The sequence below is a fragment of the Alosa pseudoharengus genome, unplaced genomic scaffold (assembly GCF_046254945.1).
Source record: "Alosa pseudoharengus isolate Yale_2024_CS ecotype anadromous, Long Island Sound unplaced genomic scaffold, YU_APseudo_1.1 YU_APseudo_1.1_scf_8, whole genome shotgun sequence".
Classification (NCBI taxonomy): Eukaryota; Metazoa; Chordata; class Actinopteri; order Clupeiformes; family Clupeidae; genus Alosa; species Alosa pseudoharengus.
Window position 1 is genome coordinate 33,052,448 of NW_027468870.1, and position 12,136 is coordinate 33,064,583.

Below are 12,136 nucleotides of genomic sequence, written 5' to 3' on the forward strand. Positions count from 1 at the left end.
GTTTCTTAATTACAGCGCCCCCTAAAGGTCAAAGGTCACCAGATTTCTTGAGCGTCCCCCTGATTGGGTCCTGAGTGCATGTACTTAGTTTGGTTATGATAGATCAATGGGTTGCTGAGATATGAGCTCACTTCCTGTTTGGCGGCTTCGCCACAAATTTCGATTGGCTGTTACGCGCGAACGGTTTTAGTTCCGGAGACAAAAAGCAATGCATTAATGAGGCATGGTGTGTAGATGATAACTTTGAAGTTTGGTGTCGATCGGACAAAATTTGTGACCTCTGATACATTTTAAGTGATTTTGATGAAATCCAAAATGGCGGAAAATCCATCATGGCGGAAAATGACGTCATAGGGTGCGTTGAACTCGGCATGGTCCAAGGATTCCAGCAATACCTCATTTTTGAAAATCGGACTGACGGGTCAAAAGTTACGTGCGTGAACGCATGTCCAACTTTGGCCTGTTGGTGGCGCTAGAGTGCTTAAGGTGCCATCATGAAACTTGGTGATATTAATCATGGGACAGTCCCTAATCAGTGTGCCAAATTTCACAACTTTTTACCAGACGGTTCTATGGGCTGCCATAGACTTCAATGGCAGAGGAAAGATGTTGAATAATAATAATAAGAAATCCTAGAAACACAATGGGTGCCTTCGCAGCTTCGCTGCTTGGCCCCCAATTAAGTTACATTGTTACAGTGTAGTTGACTGTCTGTCCTTTTAACTTTTGACAATGTGACTGAATATGACTCTATTTCTTTAATAGCGTGACAGTTATAGCAGTGAGACGTATCATCTCTCCCCGGCCTGTTATTTTGAAAGCGTATGTTTTACAATTTGCAGTATGACATTATCCATTGCTAAATTATGGCTCATCATAGACTAGCTAACCACAAAGCTAGCTAATGCCATGAATATCAGTGGAAGACCGCTAACGTTAACATTAATGAGCTTGGAAACCACAACGAACTTATTCTGCCTAATAAAGTAATGATTTCTGTATTTATAACTAGTATATCTGTAGTTACAGTTCCTGCATTGTAAAATGTAAGTTAGACGTGCGAGGAGTGAACATTTAGACATAGAGAAAAAGTATCAAACGTAGCTTGTGCATAAAAGTTAGCTTTTCTTTTAAACGTGTGTGAAATCCAATGACGCCAAGTGTGCGTTTCAGACTGTCGTTCAGCCGCAGCATTAACAAGTTACATAATGGATTTAGATCACTAAATAGTAGGTTTTAGAAGGCAGGCAGCAACTGATGATTGAAAATGGTTTGATGTAGCTTGATGGAAATAATTTTAAAAGTGCAGGTAAAGGGATAAGCAAGCTGACATTGTAATTATAAGGTAGCTTATAAGGCAATAGGGACTAATTATTACACACGCAAACATTTAGGAGTGACCTTTATCTTGTTTAATGATAATACAAATGATGATGATAGTAATAATGTCATCATTATTTTTTGTAATTAAGTCTTAGTTCAAAGTTATATTTATGAAGCTTACCAAGTCTTTTAATACTGGTAACTTTGATTTGGTTGTTGTTGTTATTGTGTTTTGGTTCAAAAGACTAAGTTTAATATCTTAAGTTTCTATTTTTATACATTTTATTTATCAGAACTTTAATATATTTCGATGTTCCACTGTGACAATATTATTTAAAAATAAACAAGTCTGTTTTTAAAATGCATTATCATATTATTTTAGTCAATACTCATAAATAACTACAAATAACTAATGTTAGGGAAATCTGTTAATGTTTTGTTTCGCGTTTCTGAAAAAATATATATATATCGGCCGATATATCGGAATATCGGGTTTTTAAATCAACAAATATTTGTATCGGTATCAGCCTTCAAAATCCTTTATCGGTCGGGCTCTAGTGAAATCTATGAACTAATCATGTTTTGGTACTTGTTGTCTAGCAGATACCAGTGAGAATTGAGTGTGGATAATGCAATTTAGTGAGACAGTTAGAATCATATAGGCCTTTCTATGGAGTGGGATAGCTGTCAAAATATTCGTGTCCATAGATTTGATACACGTGCGTATTTGTCTGTAGTTGTGCATAAAATAATTATTTGTGAATTCTCGAATGAGTCCAGTCGTGCATAAAATATATTGTGTGTATTTTATCCATCAGAATACGGATGGGAAAAAATATGAATTCAAAATTACAAGTACGAAATCAAACTTTACAGTTAGGCTTTCTTTGGTACGAGCACGACTTCGCACAAGTGACTCAACTGTCAAAATACGTCATCGCCGCATTCACAGGCATTACTTGTTGAGAAAAGAAACATAGATCGAGATCAAGACTGCGCATGCGCTGAGACGAATCCGGCGGGGGCAGTGCCATTACTGCGGGTTAGGCACTAGTGATGGGTAAATGAAGCCTCGAGCGCTACTCGGCACATTTCCCTAATGTGCCGAGTAATGTGTCGAAGCTTCGAAACATGGAAGATAAGGAAAACACAGCGACATCTGGTTGCATAAAGCCCCGCAGTCACGGACTAGTGAAAAGAATGCCTACAACGTTCAACACAATGCCAAAGCTTCGAAATGTTCTCATTCATTACATTAAAAGTGTTGCAAGAAATGTGCATTTCTGTTTGTCTCAATTCAATACAATAAAATACGATTAGGCAACATAATCCCGTCACTCGTGAAGATTGGTGTTTCCGTGGAGGCGTGAAATCATGTTATCCCAGTCAATGATCCAATCGGTCTCCCATCCACTTAACGACCGCAGTAGACACTACTTAGCTTCTGAACCAGGACGAAGTATTATCAACCTCAACACGCTATGGACGAGAGTGAAAAGGAAACGACCAGGCGCCTAATTAAACCAAACCCTACATGGCCTGACATAGTTTGACGTTTCATGAATCAAACTTTCAATAAAAGGAAAATATTATGTCAGCCATTATTGTTAGGCCTACATAGAAATTATTAGCCTGTATTGCTTTTAAATGACATGATTGAAGTTGAGACAAGATTGCAACGCAGACACGTTTGAATGTCATTGTTCTAAATGGCAAAGCTTTAGGCTAGGCCTAGGCTATTTCTTCTTTATTTCTATATGTGCATGATATTATGGATTATGGACATTTTCCGGAAAGAAAAGAACGTAAATTCACAAACAGAGAAAGCATCCTATATAAATCAGGGCTACCCACAAATTTCGCCTGGCTCTTGCAATACAACACAACTCATTCCGACACTAGAGCGGGTGCCCTGGTTCGCGCAATTCAAAGCCTTTGAATCAGATTCCGAAGCAGTCACGTGGGTGTGTGTCCCAAACGAAGCTTCAGACGTCACACTCACAAACCGAGGCCTCGTTTGTCATCAGTCACGTGATTTTTATGGAAACGACACAAGCCTCGAACCGGGGCTTCATCTGGCACGCCCCTTTCTGCTCGACACAAGCTCCGAAGCCTCGCTTCATTGGGCACATCACTATTAGGCACGTCGGCGCTAACGTTTGTGATAGCTGATAGCTACCTGTGGAGTTGAACAAATCGTCTTTTCCCCCCTTTGTTTATTGTCTTACGATGTCGGGAAGAACCTGTTGTGTGTTCGGCTGTTACAACAGCAGTGGGAAAATACAGATATGGAACAAAAATATATAAGTTCCCCCGCCGTTATTACACAGCCTGCCCCTGTGTAACACCATACATAAGCACTACACAGATTCCCAGGGCGAGCCGAAGACCAAGCTGTTTGTCAGAAGTGGATTGTGAAAATCAACCGAAACAATTTTGTTCCGAACAAACATATCGCGGTAAGTTTTGTTTAACAGTATTAATCTTAAATCTTGCCAGTTGCCACAATGACTAACATGCTGTTGTCTAGTCTTGCATGGCGATACTTTAACGCTATCTATTGGTGTGTTAAGACATGGCACCAAATATTTGACGTAGAAGCAACTGTAAAGTAAGTGTATGCTAGGAACTTCGGTAGTCGCCAGAATAATTATCTCCATCAACTAAATGGCACTATTGAAAAATTATTCGCTTTAACTACTAACGTTAGGGCAGCCATGAGCCATGGTGGCCATCAAATCAACATGATTTGGCATTACAAACAGAAAACGTATGGAGTTCGGGGGCAGGCGACACTATGCTAGTTGCAAGATTGCTTTCCTTCTTTGGTAACGTTAGGCTAACCATGAAAACATCAGTCATTTGGAAAGATCTTAGTGCGTTTTCCTCCGATTCAGTATTGTACTAAACCGTTTTTGGGTAGCACTCACATTTAAAACTCACTTGGATATGTAATGTAGATGTTTGTTTTTGGGTTAAATTTGTTGTTGTGCTTAGTTATAGTCTACATGTAAGTCAATGTCCTTTTCTCTATATTTGTATTTTATCAGGGGTCAATGTCATCTGGAAGAGCACCTCCCAAAAGATGTCTTCAGCCCTCACAAGAGGACACATGTGCTTGGAACTTGTGCACAATGGAATAAAGAACAGTTGTTGATGTATTAATTACAGTTTATTTGAACTTGACACTTCATTTAATTTATACAATACATGTATCACACATACCAATTGTTGTTATATTATTATTACTACAATTACATTACATTACATTTGGCTGACGCTTTTTAGCCAAAGCGACTTGCAACATTTAAAGCTTTTAAGAGCAATTCTAACAATAAAAAAAAAAAACACAATAAGTGCACAGTTGATGAATAATGTTAACCGTGACCGCGAGTAGGCCTAGTGTCCGCGAGACCCAGCTGTGTTCTTACATTATTAATGAGTGCAATTGTCTGTAGTAGTGCTATGAGAGGAGATGATCTCTGAAGACCTGGGTTTTCAGACATTTTTGAAGATGTCGAGGGATGTCCCTGCTCTAGTAGGAACAGGTAGTGCGTTCCACCAACGAGGGACGACAGATAAGAAAAGTTTGTATCTGCCATATGTACAAAAAGGTTCAAATATGCTACTAGGCCGAGGTCAAATAGACTGGACCAGGTCAGTCTCTGTGGAAAATATTTAGACAGGATATCAACAGTAATGGCTCAAATTTAAACTAATGATTCAAATATAAATATAATTCTCTGTGTGGATATAAGGGCCAAAAAGGTACACTAAAAAGTAGTGGTTCAAAAGGTAGGCATAGATTAATCAATAAATCCCTGTGTGGAAGTATGTGCAAAAAAGACACTAAACAGTAGTTATTCAAAAGGTAAGAATAGATTAATGAATAAATCCCTGTGTGGAAATATGGGTAAAGAGACACACTAAACAGTAGTAATTCAAAAGGTAAGTATAGATTTATCAACAAATCCCTGTGTGGAAGTATGGATGGAGCCTCATTAGAACAAGCAACAGTTGTTCAGGGACAGCTAACTTGATGGTCCTTAGTTGTGAGTGAAAAGCCATAATGGCGTACAAAAATTGCCAAAAACTGTCCATGCCCAAGCCTGTGTAAATTTTGAGTCTTTGTCATCCAAATCATAGGCCTACACTGATCAGTTTGTGTCACAGTCTTTTGTTGACTTAAAACTGTAGTTGTGGTCTGCAATATCTGGACACTGGATGCCATCTTCTTTTGGGAGGTGCCATTGAGGTTTGGGAGATGACATTGACCCCTGATAAAATACAAATAGAAAAGGACATTGACTTACATGTAGACAATAACTCAGCACAGCAACAAATTTAACCCAAAAACAATCATGAACATTTTGCACAACATCTACATCAAATATCCAAGTGAGTTTTAAATGTGAGTGCTACCCAAAAACTGTTTATTACAATACTGAATCGGAGGAAAACGCAATAAGATCTTTCCAAATGACTGATGTTTTCATGGTTAACGTTACCAAAGAAGGAAAGCAATCTTGCAACTAGCATAATGTCGCCTGCCCCCGAACTCCATCATACGTTTTCTGTTTGTAATGCCAATCATGTTGATTTGATGGCCACCATGGCTGCCCTAACGTTAGTATTTAAAGCGAATCATTTTTCAATAGATAATTATTCTGGCGACTATACCGAAGTTCCTAGCACACACTTACTTTACAGTTTTGCTTCTACGTCAAATATTTGGTGCCATGTCTTAACACACCAATAGATAGCGTTAAAGTATCGCCATGCAAGACTAGACAACAGCATGCTAGTCATGGTGGCAACTGGCAAGATTCAAGATTGATACTGTTAAACAAAACTTACCGCGATATGTTTGTTCGGAACAAAATCCTTTCGGTTGATGTTCACAATCCACTTCTGACAAGCTTGGTCTTCGGCTCGCCCTGGGAATCTGTGTAGTGCTTATGTATGGTGTTATACAGGGGCAGGCTGTGTAATAACGGCGGGGGAACTTATATATTTTTGTTCCATATCTGTATTTTCCCACTGCTGTTGTAACAGCCGAACACACAACAGGTTCTTCCCGACATCGTAAGACAATAAACAAAGGGGGGAAAAGACGATTTGTTCAACTCCACAGGTAGCTATCAGCTATCACAAACGTTAGCGCCGACGTGCCTAACCCGCAGCAGAGCCATAGAGAGAAAGAGTTGCGACACTCCCATTGGACTCCGTTGTACGCTTTTTGCCGCCTACTTCCTGGGTATGCAGCCTCACGTAGTTCCAAAAAGCCATTCTATGGCGTTGGACATCATTCACTTCCATTGCTGACTGTCGAGTAACTTCTGAGGTAAGTTGATTAAATAGCTACCTGTTTTGAATTGTCAAGTGTCTATATTTTAGCATAGGCCCTGTATGATGCATATACTGATCTTTTGTTGTATGTACACAACGTAATTATATATATTTGTTTTTATCTTGGTAGACGACTGATTGCCTGCTAGTTTGTTAGCTTGACTTGCCTTCTGTGAAGGTAACGTTATATCCAGGGGTAAATTGATTAAATAGCTACCTCTTTTGAACTGTCAACTGTTTATATTTTATCAGAGGCCCTTTATGATGCATATACTGATCTTTATTTGTATGTACACAGCGTAATTATATATATGTTTTATCTTGGTAGACCACCGATTGCCTGCTAGTTTGTTAGCTTGACTTCGCCCTCTGTAAACGTTAACGTTATATCCAGGCGTAAATTCATTAAATAGCTACCTCTTTTGAATTGTCAACTCTGTATATTATATAAATAGGCCCTTTATGGTGCATATGCTTATATTTATTTGTATGTGCACAGTGCAATTTATATATATTTTCTTAACTTGGTAGACAACCGATTTTCAGTCATTGCCTGCTACTGCTAGTTATCTCGATTTTGCGAGCTGTGAAGAAGGTATCGCTACACCAAAAATTACGAAGTTCAGTAGTGAATCTCTGACATATTTTCTTTAGTAAATTATTGATGTTAGATTACTAGGATCATTAAGGTTGATTAAGGACGTTCTTTTTTAGGTTGTATCTGCTGAACCTGGCGGTGTTAGCTAGTCAGCTGAGTACTGTGTATCTAGTAGAAATAAGGTTTGTTTAATTACACCCTTGAAAGGGCTGTTGGATTGCATGTAGGAATACAAATTATTTTACACAAAAAATTATCATAAGCCATAATGAGCTTTAAAATGTTTATTACTCAGACAGTAGTGTGACTAATTTGTTTCCCAAACACTGCTGCTGCAGGCGGCTGCTGCTGGAGGCGATGACTGCTTGAGCTGGCTGGTGTTGGCGAAGGATGGTGATGGCGGCTGCTGCTGGTAATGGTGGCGGCTGCAGGTAATGGTGGCGGCTACTGGTAATGGTGGCGGCTACTGCAGGTGGCGGCTGCTGCTGGTAGCTGCTACTGCTGGTGGCGGCTGCTACTGCTGGCGGCTGCTGCTGCTGGTGGCTGCTGCTGGTGGCGGCTACTGCTGGCGGCTGCTGCTGGTGGTGCCGGCTGCTGGTAATGGTGGCTGGTGGTGTCTGCAGGTAGTGGCTGCTGGTGGCGACTGCTGACAGTGTGCCGGGAATGGAGAGGCCGAATACATCCAAGGATCCTCCCTCCCTCTCTCTCCTCAACCACTTTTGAATTTGCTCAGGGCTATTATAAGTGTGGTAAAGTATAGTATATTTGCGACGTTATAATATGTTGTGAATGGTTTGCCCTATATATAGTGTTACCTGCTGTGTCCATTGTTGAATCTATTGTCGCCCTATTTCGCTTCATCTGCTTTTTAGTGTCCAGGACACAGATGAAGAGGATGTTAGTATGCGTTGTCGAGAGGAACTGCCCTACAGTGACTGGCCATAGTGCATAGTGGAACTCCACAGGTGTGAGTCTGATGTATGCAAGAGAAAGTATTTTCTAGGCAGTCCTGAGTGAACTGGCTTGTTAGAATATATTTGTGCCCCTGTCTCAACAGATCTTGCTGGACCACCAGTATCGTTGTTGTGGCCACTGTACGTATGTTTGTTGATATTATTCATGCTTGTTCCTTGTTCATGCTTGTTCCCATTTTTTTTGGTTCCACACTGTTTATTTTTATTTAATGTATTAATCACTTATAATATTCCTCCCTGTTCCTTCACTTTGTTCTTGTTTTTCCAGTTAGATACACACATTTACACACACACACACATCTTGTTGTCTCACTCAGTATTTTTTATTAAACAATATTTGATTCATTCATCCAAGCTTAATGAGTTGTTATTCTTTAATATATTTGATTCTTTGTGCATGGCTTAGTATTAAAATGATCATGGTTGTGTGGTCAACTCCTGCCTCATCAGAAGAAGTGGGTGTAAATGCTGAATGGACTGTTCTTTCTCAAAAAAGCAAAAAGGTACAACGGAGTCCAATGGGAGTGTCACCTGTCACTGTTCTCTATCACTCTCTCTGCAGCTAACCTTACTCTTACTCTGCATTAACCCAGAGCCGTAGAGAAAAATCTTAATAGCTCTGCACTTACCTATAGACCCAAACATATAAGCATAATGCTTTTGATAATATGTGAATGGCTTAATCTTAAAATTATATTCTTAGTCTTAACATGATCATGTTTCACGTTGTGGTCTGGGGGTGACCACTTATCAGAAGTGAGCTAGCTGCTAGGCGAATGCTGAATGGACCACGGCAGACCTAACGCTACCACGAAGGTAAGCTAATGGCTGAATCGGAATTTATAAGCAAAATCACGGTAATCAATAATACAGCCCAGTTGCGATAAAATGAAAATCATGAGACATCTGTCATCACATGAATGATATGGAAAAGAAAACTTAAGTTAGAGCCATTCTAGCCTGTACTTCTGTCCATGCGAACATGAACATAAGCTTTTCCCTCCAAAAATGTAAAACGTATCTAAGTAATATACAGCTTTTTCGTTGTCACCCTGCCTCTCAAAATGCAAAACTGACATTAACAAATATGTAATCATGCAATAACAGCTGAAAAAGTAGTAGGGTGTATGTTTATATATATATATATTTACCGTTAAATAACGCAATCGCTGCTGTCTGTCCCATAGAAGAACATGACAGCCAGCGTATGTTTTGGAACTATAGCGGTTTACACGAACCACGTGACTGCACTGGCGGTGACATCAAAGAGTGTCGCAACTCTTTCTCTCTATGGCTCTGACCCGCAGTAATGGCACTGCCCCCGCCGGATTCGTCTCAGCGCATGCGCAGTCTTGATCTCGATCTATGTTTCTTTTCTCAACAAGTAATGCCTGTGAATGCGGCGATGACGTATTTTGACAGTTGAGTCACTTGTGCGAAGTCGTACTCGTACCAAAGAAAGCCTAACTGTAAAGTTTGATTTTGTACTTGTAATTTTGAATTCATATTTTTTTCCCATCGGTATTCTGATGGATAAAATACACACAATATATTTTATGCACGACTGGACTCATTCGAGAATTCACAAATAATTATTTTATGCACAACTACAGACAAATACGCACGTGTATCAAATCTATGGACACGAATATTTTGACAGCTATCCCACTCCATACCTTTCAGTGTGATTTCTTTTTGTGGAAAAAATGTGCTGGACTGGGCGGCGGTCATATTTTGTACGAAATACATGAAATTTGTATGAAATACATTCTGTTGCAAAAAGTTTTGGGTCAGACCTTACTTTGCCTGGACTACATGAAACATTTACTTTCTTGAATTTCCCCTAGGGATCAATAAAGTATATCTATCTATCTATCTATCTATCTATCTATGGATATCATAGGCCTAATGTTTCTTTGTGGCAAGGCAAGGGATTAGGCAGGCGCGCGGGAACATATTTTTGACCAGGGGTGCTGAATAACAAAATAATGGATGTCCGACGATTTCTACTCTAGCATGATATGATTCGAATTTAGACAGCTAAATACGCCATTTCAGCGCCGTGTATGAGTAGACCCTCTGGTAGACCTAAGAGCGAGAACAGCCACATTCCACTGCAACTATGCGCAGCACTTGCCACTTCGACTCGTCAATAAAAACTGCGCGCACACACACCAGACCCATAGAAGCGCACTTGACTTTACATCATTAAACTATTTAAGTATATTGCTTTTCTCATTGTCAAAACCACACCAGAGATGTTTGGCTTGAAAATATAATTAGGCTGCAATGACCTACAATTGCAAACAATTTCTGTGAGTAGCCTAACTTATGGCGTCTCCACTCCACAGCAAAAGTGTCCTAACCACCAATTACAGCGGTTTCTATCTGAGCGACTCCAATAGTGAAAGGATTTCAGTGTCATATTTCGGTGGCACTAGCTAAGCTGTCGTGGAACTCGAGATGACATGTCTACTGATAGGCAACAGGTTCGTGGATTTGGGCTAGATCAGCCACATTGCCTGACATTAACAGAAAAAGAGCCGTACGTGAGGTCGTGGGCTTGCCAAAGACTAATTGCAAAAGATGCATCCTACCTCATCTGTTGTCGTTTGGTATTCGAAATTGGGCTTTTCACAATCCAACGATATATCCAAAGTGCGAACTAGTTGGTGATGGTATATGGAAACTGCCAGTATGCATGCTACACGGAGTTCTAACAGGTGCATGGCCTAATAAGCAGGCAAGATATAACCCATGATCGCCATGGTCTCGTTATCAATTCGTGTTTGTGGTAATAATGGCAGCAACAATAAAACCATCTTGATCTTCATCATTTTTGACAGATCAGCAGCCTCTGGATGGTCATATGCATAGTTAGCCTACCTTTAGTTTGCATTTACATTTTAAACACTGAATCTACTGTCTTTACTGCCGGGAGAGAAAAAATCCTGTATTCTTTTAGCCTAATATTCTTTTCTCGAAGTCAACTAGCCTGCTTGCAACGTCTCTCCTCAGCGAGTCACGTCACTTTCACTTCTATAGCTAGACTATAACGTTTAATCTATGGATAGCTATATTCAAAGCTATCCATAACCTTTTTTGCTATTTGCCTATTTGACAACAAATATAATGACAAACTGCGAATTTGTAGGCCTATATTGACAAAAAGCAAGGGGTGCTGCAGCACCCTCAGCACCCACCTTCCCGCGCCCTTGGGATTAGGCCTACGACAGTGTTTTTCAACCAGTTTTTCAACCTAGTGTGCCGTGAGAGATCATCAGGTGTGCCGCAGAAAATTACCCAAATGTCACTCACTGGTCCAGAAAAGCAACTGTTGCATCAAAGAATTTAGTTAAAAATTATGTTTCATTGCAACTTTGAGGGCATTTCCACCCTTTAGGGACCGTTCGTTATTTATAAACGGGGTCACCGGAGGAAAATAGGGGAGGGTCATGTCTTTTTATTCTTTGTTGAGGGGAGGGTCACCTAACTTTTTTTGTCTAGGAGGGGAGGGGGGGGGGGGGGTCACCCATCTTTTGTATTAATGAAAACAGCAAAAAATCAAAGTGGCTTGTTTGATTGTTGATTTCTGTCGCCATATAACGTTCTCTTTCGTTCCATAGCTCTGTCAATATTGAACAATGAAAATAAGGGAGATTTCCCGGGTTTCTCACGCAAAATATGGAAAATGTCAACATCCGTCCCCATTAACGTTGGAAAGGTTGGAGCAACAAAGTAGCCTACTTTATTCACGCCTAACAGCCTATATCCATTTGGTCAACTTTATCCAGCCCTAAAAAAGCTAACTTTGGTTTACTTGTAGTTTACCGTGTAGCCTAGCCTAACTTTAAACAGTGTGCATGCTTATAAAGCATACTTGTGCTTCATT

At 40.0% G+C, this 12,136-nt stretch overlaps 1 long non-coding RNA gene across 1 annotated transcript; it reads left to right on the forward strand.

Moving 5' to 3' along the window:
• The first annotated feature begins 6,511 nt into the window (after positions 1-6,511).
• LOC143111469 (uncharacterized) lies at positions 6,512-8,593 on the forward strand. The gene is made up of 2 exons (XR_012984531.1): positions 6,512-6,667; positions 7,387-8,593. It is a non-coding gene; the product is annotated as an uncharacterized LOC143111469 (long non-coding RNA).
• Positions 8,594-12,136: the final 3,543 nt, after the last annotated feature.